The 6,957-nt window shown below is 40.2% G+C and overlaps 1 non-coding gene across 1 annotated transcript; it reads left to right on the top strand.

The window, feature by feature from the left end:
- The first annotated feature begins 6,453 nt into the window (after positions 1 to 6,453).
- trnas-aga (transfer RNA serine (anticodon AGA)) lies at positions 6,454 to 6,535 on the top strand. Its single transcript has one exon. It is a non-coding gene; the product is annotated as a tRNA-Ser (tRNA).
- Positions 6,536 to 6,957: the final 422 nt, after the last annotated feature.

Genomic DNA, 6,957 nt, shown 5'->3' with positions numbered 1-6,957 from the left:
ACATTGTCTCGTTTTCAAAACTAATCACACTGGGTTAAATATTGTTCTTAAATTCAAGCACTGTCAAAAGGCGCAATGCGGCACAAAGAAAAAGCAAACTGATGAGCCGCGGGGTCGTGACTGCTTAAATTTGTAAAAGTCGTGATTCGTGTTTCTTCGCCTTTTCAGAATTTATGACGCACACGTCGCAATATATGTCCCTCTGCAGATGTAACCACCTGCTCTTGCAAACTGTGGCCTAATTTCCTCACCGATTTGCAAAACCGCTTAAGGTTTGTACTGAGATCATTTGTTAGCAAACCTGTAAAACAGCCCAGCTCAAAGTTACGTCCTACATAAATGGACGGAAAAGATCTGTAGAGCTCGTGTTATTTCTCCTACACTTGTGTTTGTCATTTGTAGGAAGGCAGTGTTTTGCTTCGCAGAAGGTGATGTGACTGGAAACTGGGGAGGGGGGGGGGGTATTTGTAAGCCATGGTGTAGCGGTTTCTGTAATGGTAAAATGAGCTGCAACTCTATGGTTTTATATCATCTACAAGCAATGCCTCCTACTGTGTGCTTTTCAGATTAAAGTTACCACTAACACAAGTGGAAAAACTCTTGAGACATGTCCTCTGTTTGCCCCCACCACTTCCTGTTAAAGTGAAAGACAGAGGTAGAAAGACCACTATACAGTGTATGCATACATCAGCGTGTGTGGACTCTGACACACTGCATTCACTGAATAAGACTGAAGTTCACTATGCACATTACTTGCATAAAGAGGAGGATGAGTACTCTAGGATGAGTGTTACTGATTATGATTAGGACACTTCCTCTTTCTCTTTTTCTTTCTTTCTTTCTTTCTTTCTTTCTTTCTGTCTGTATGTATGTCTGTCTGTCTGCCTGTCTGTCTGTCTTTCTTTCTGAGTGAGTGAGTGAGTGAGTGAGTGAGTGAGTGAGTGAGTGAGTGAGTGAGTGAGTGAGATGGCATAGTGTAGTATTCTCAAGACACGTTCTCACAAAAGACAGACAGAGGGAGAGGTCAAGAGAAAAAAAAGACAGAGAACAAAAGGAGATGTGGTAAGACGAAGAAAAGGCTTATGTAATCCTGCATTCTGGCCTGTGTAGACTGTAGTGAAGCTGAACAGTAATGATATTACCTGGAAAATGTGAACAGAACTCTCTAATTTTGAATTGTCTTGTCTGGTGACTGACTGGGTTAGCAGCTACACAGCTGTACATGTTGTTGTCCTGATCTTCTATCTCCAGAGGGAGAGAGAGGTTGGTGTTGAGATCATGGCTGCTGGTCTGCTTCAGTATTTCTTTCCCTCTGTACCAGGACAGAGTCACATCTCTCCCATTCTCCACTGAACACACAACTGAACACTTTGGACCAGATGATCCACTCACCGCTGAGCGACTGTGTTTGACTCTAATGTGAGGAGCAGGAACAGTAGCTGGTGGAGGGAGGGGGTAAATGGGGAGAAATTAACAATCACAAGAGACATATTCTTCAGTCTGTAACCTTAAATTGCTCTTAAAGACTGTCAGGAAACAAGTTTCTGATGAAAAACACCAGCTGATTAACCAGTCTACACTTGGCTTCTGTTCTAACGATACGATATCTGCCCCATAGCCACAATTCGGCTGTTCTCACATCGTTATGAACTGTTGAATATTACAAAAGGGATCCAGGATAGATTGTAAAAACTCTTTAAATGTTTTACATTTCATCATTTCATATTTCTCTGTTTTCCTCAATAGCACGTGCATCCTTTCTCATACTGAGGAGCCATTAACCACCAGATATCGGGCTGAACAAGATTAATCCTGATTTATGATCTGCTGCTGCTTCAGTCTATGTTTGTTTATAAATATTCCAGCGATGTTTACAGATCATTCGTAATGGACATTTGACTGATGTATTCCATGTCAAAATACAGGCCTGTGAGAGGAGGTGCTGTAAAATATATAAAACAACAAAAAACAAAACAAAAAAAAAAACTGCAGAACCAACTCACCATAGACAGTGTACCTGAAACTTTTCTCTATGAACTTTCGATTGAAGATTTGCACTTCATAAAGTCCAGAGTCTGTGAGGCTGATGTTTCTGATGGTGAGAGATCCAGTCTCTCTGTCCAGCTGTAGTCTATCTCTGAAACCTCCATTGTATTCTGTTATAATCTTTCCTCTAACAATCATACTTTGGGCTATTTTTGTCTCTTGATTCACATATCCATATGACCACAGTATCTGAGCATCACTTCGTAGTCCAGTAAAACCAGTATGTAGAGTCACATTCTCTCCTCTTCTCACTGCCTTCACCTCATCCACAGTAACTCCCAGCACATCTGCGAATAGTAAACACAAACGTCCCAGAATGTAGAGTCACCACATAACACTGCAGTTGTCAACAGACACGGCAGTGTCATCTTATTTAGTCACAGTAGGCAGCAGGTGAGAAAAGAGAGAGAGAGAGAGAGAGAGAGAGAGAGAGACAGAAAGAGAGAGAGCACTACCTTAGAAACGTTCAAAAACTGAATTAATTTTTTCTTTTTTTCGTCATCCCCCTTTTGCTAATCCCAGTAGGCAGTTAGAAGTACGTTGTTCAGGTCATCAGTGAATAAAAGTAGTATGACGCGCGGAGTTATTTTTGACAGGTCAGAATCTTTTGAGTAGGCTACTTTACATATACTAACGTGTTAGTTTTTATTGTTGTTGTTGGTTTTTTTAATGAACTTTCCTTGAACACAATAACACAAAATGATTGAGGTAATATCATGTTAAAAACTTACCTTTTGAGAGGAGAATACTTATCCAAATGAGACTATGAGTATAAAGCACTGAAAAGGCGAAAGGATAGTAAACTGTACCACAAAGAAAATGAAAATAATGTGTTTCTAGCTTGTATCCATTCATATCGGAGCGAACCTGTTCTTCACACATGTCTGAGAATTGAACAGCTTCATAGTTAAGGAAGGGCTCGTTACTACAGCCTACGTCCTCCCGTAGGTGTGACCATTTTCTTCACACCTTTTAAACCGTTTTAAGATTGTGATAAAATCATTTGTTAGCGATCCTATGAGGAAATAATGCTTAAAGTCGCGTCATGCAACATTGAAATTGTTTACAAAACCTACTTTATTTAGCTGCAAATTGTCTTTGGAAGTTGGAAAAAGCGCGCTATTTGTTCGCGAAACGCGAGGCAACTGCAAACCGTTTTTGTTTCTGTAAAATATGTTGGAACTCCTTAAGAGGCGTTAAACCTTTCCAAGCTGAGCAGTTTGGCCGTTATGTGCGGCGATTTGTGCAGGAATTTGTTGATAGTCACCGTTATAAACTTCGCTTCAGGTAAACTTGTTACTACTTGTGGGAAGCTCGCCTTGAAATTAATTGAGAAGTACACGTTTGTTAAACTTTTTTTGACCTCACGTATCGTACGAATGGCAAGTTTATATCTTTATATCCTTGTACATACAAACTCATTACTTTAAATTCACACATAGCTGTAAAATCACATAACAATTCATTTTGAACCAACATGACAGCCTTCTCCTTCACCAACCCGCTGCTCTAGCTAAACCAGCTAAAATTATTGTAGATGAATGTACATCTCAACCGAAGGATGTGAATGTGGTCAGTGTACATGGTCTTTAGTTCCACGGTCCTTTGTGTCTGTGAAATCATGTTCCCCATAAACAACTCAGAGTCTCACAGTCGCACCTACCACGTACGTGCTCTAGTTACGATCCTAAGTGACATTATGAAGTGACGGCTTCATTTGCATTCACAGAAACCATTTGCACTGTATTTAAGCCCCAGTGTACTGATGCGTTTCTCAAACAAAGATGCGTGTTTTCTCACCCACAGGTTTCTCCATTTTCCCTCCGGTTTCTGTAGAGACACATACGTAGACTCCATATAAGTGATGCGTATCACAGCATTTGTACTGAATATGATATGCAAGCACTAGACTTTCTGCTACCCTCTCAGTAGCAGAAAGTCTAGTTCACAGATAAAGAGTGAGAGAAAGAGGTGAATGTTTACAGGGAGCTGAACATTTTCTTTGCTCACAAGCAACGACCCTTTCTGTGTTTTGATGTTTCGTGAAGGTATTTATTGTTTTAATACATGGTGGCTATACACATTTGTGCTTTTCAGATGAAGGTCAGCTGAAACAGAAAGACTCTTAGGACATTTCATCCTCCGTTCGCCCCCACCACTTCCTGTTAAAATGAGAGACAGAAAGACCACTATAAACACGTGCTCAGTGTGTGTGGACTCTGACGCACTGCATTCACTGAATATGACTGAAGTTCACGATGTACATTACTGGCGTAAAGAGGAGGACGTGTGCTTTAAATGATCACTAATATATGGAAAAGTGTGAGTGTTACTGATTATGATTAGGTCTGTATCACTGCTCCTCCTCTTTCTTTCTTTCTTTCTTTCTTTCTTTCTTTCTTTCTTTCTTTCTTTCTGGGGGAGAATTTTAATTAATCTCTGTTGTTTAGTTAATTCTTTCTCTTTTTCGTCCTCTCAGTAAATATTATATTTATTGCAGCCTCACTGTCTGTGCTGGTATCTTTATGATGCCATCTTGTGTTTTTGGAACTCTCAGAAAACAACTGCATTATGAATATTATTATTTTAAAATACAGAAAGACTAGTCCCAGAGACACACTGCATTGAAAATGAACCTGAACCTAGACCTGATCTGAACCCTCTGGTAACAAGTTCATTTCCATGACAGTAGGTTACAACCACCTCCTCACGACAGCATGGGGATCTGTCTGTCACCGTTTAACACCAGAATATGATATTAATGAAAATAGGAAATACTGGTAATGCTTTATTTTACAGTTTGCTAATTACCAGGTATTAACTAAGAAATGAGATGATAATAAAAAGAAGTTATTAGGATCAGAAGTTCAAAATCATTTCCTGGTAAGTACATAAAAACCTACTAGGAAACTAGATGGCAACAACATCCCTTTTTTTCTTTTCTTTTCCTTTTTTTTGTTTGTTTTTTTTTTTTTGTTGTTGTTGTTGTTGTTTTTGGATGTGGTTGATGAAGGTGAGTTTATTTTTGCTCTCACATGCGGAACAATGACTGGCGCCCTCTGCTGGATAACACGTGAAAGTACAATTCGAAAAGAAGACGTAAAGTCAAGGTCACCACCACTGCAACCATCATGAGTAAAGGTTCACTTTAATTATTACTGAAATATTTCTTTTTTTTTTGTTCAGTACAGTGAAATCAAATCTGAATATTTATGAACACCAACAGGAAGACACATCTCTTCTGATATTGTCATAGCAACAACATATCTTGAAGGGACATCACACAATACAACTGTTACAATTTTTCAACAAGCTCTATATGTGATGTCACACAGTTCTTTCTCACTAAGTTTCTGAGTTCAGTAAAGTGATCGACCAGCAAAACAATCATGGCCCCGCCCACCAGAGAAGAAAAAAAACTGAACAGACCACGAACACAGTGAAGTCACAGCATGGGTTACAGTCACTGAAGTCTGAGAGAGAGAGAGAGAGAGAGGGATGGAATTAAAGAAGGAAATATGGTGAAATGATGTAATGTTGTATTTTGGCCAATGTAAATACAGTAAATATGCTTTAAGTTTAAGTTTATTTAAAGCCCAATATCACTGTTTACAGTCTCAAAGGGCTTTACATGCCCGCAGGATTACAACAGACAGAGCAGGGTAGCACCCCCTGACTTGATCCTCATAGCGGGCAAGAAAAAACTCCTCAATAAACCAAAACGCTAGGGAAAAATAGGAGAAATCTTGAGAAGGACCACAGAGAGAGTAGACCCCTTTCTAGGCCAGCCAGGTATGAAATAGGTGCCAACCCAGTGGGCAAATTACAAACAACACAGTGATAGTGAACATGAAAACACAGCTAGTAGACAGTATGAAGAATGACAAGACAGTACGGGGCTCAGCTGGGGTGGACGACACAGCCACAGCCACAGCAGCGGTACTAAAGTTGTAGTGTTCTTACCCACAAAGTGTGAACAGAACTCTTTAATGTTGAGTTGTGTTGTCAGATTACTGACTGGGTTAGCAGCTACACAGCTGTAGATGATGTTGTCCTGATCTTCTATCTCCAGAGGGAGAGAGAGGATGGTGTTGAGATCAGGGCTGCTGGTCTGGTTCAGTATCTTTTTCCCTTTGTACCAGGACAGAGTCACATTTCTCCCATTCTCCACTGAACACACCACTGAACACTTTGGACCAGATGATCCACTTCCTGCTGAGTGACTGTGTCTGACTCTAATGTGAGGAGTGGGAACAGTAGCTGGTAAAAATGGAGAGAAATGGTAAACAATGACAAGAGATATATGCTGTGTTTCCAAACCTCTCTTAAATCCATGCAGAATTGTGCATCATCACATTGTCATAACTATCGGATGAAACTATATCATTATTTGTTATAGGTTTATGAGTTGTCGTGGCCGAGTGGTTAAGGCGATGGACTAGAAATCCATTGGGGTCTCCCCGCGCAGGTTCGAATCCTGCCGACAACGTCAGTTTTAGGGGCAGCTGTGGCCTTATGGTCAGAAAAGTGGGTCCCTAGGACCAGCAGGAAAAAATGTGGGTGGGGGGAGTGGGTGAACAATTCTAGGCTGTTCTGTGCTCTCTTTGGAGGTATAGTAGTCACTCTGAATTAATCTGTCTTTATAAATTAAAAAGCCATGTACTTGTAGCATGGCCGTAGTTTTTGCTATTGGCGCATAATAGAAACAAACCAGCTTCACCTGATTTGTTTAGGTGGAAATATGTGCTATGGCTAAACTGTGTTCGTCTAGCAAGTTTTCTTTTTTGCATGTGTATTGTGCAGCACTATCATGTAGTCCTCTTACCCTACCATGCTGTGACTAGACAGTACAGCAGTAGCGCTAACCTTTTTATTATTTTATAGGTAAGGCTGATTTCAGCGATACTCACA

The sequence above is a fragment of the Chanos chanos genome, chromosome 11 (genome assembly GCF_902362185.1).
Source record: "Chanos chanos chromosome 11, fChaCha1.1, whole genome shotgun sequence".
In the NCBI taxonomy this organism is placed as follows: domain Eukaryota; kingdom Metazoa; phylum Chordata; class Actinopteri; order Gonorynchiformes; family Chanidae; genus Chanos; species Chanos chanos.
The sequence above is the reverse complement of the archived record's forward strand: the minus strand, read 5'-3'. Positions and strand labels throughout refer to the sequence as shown.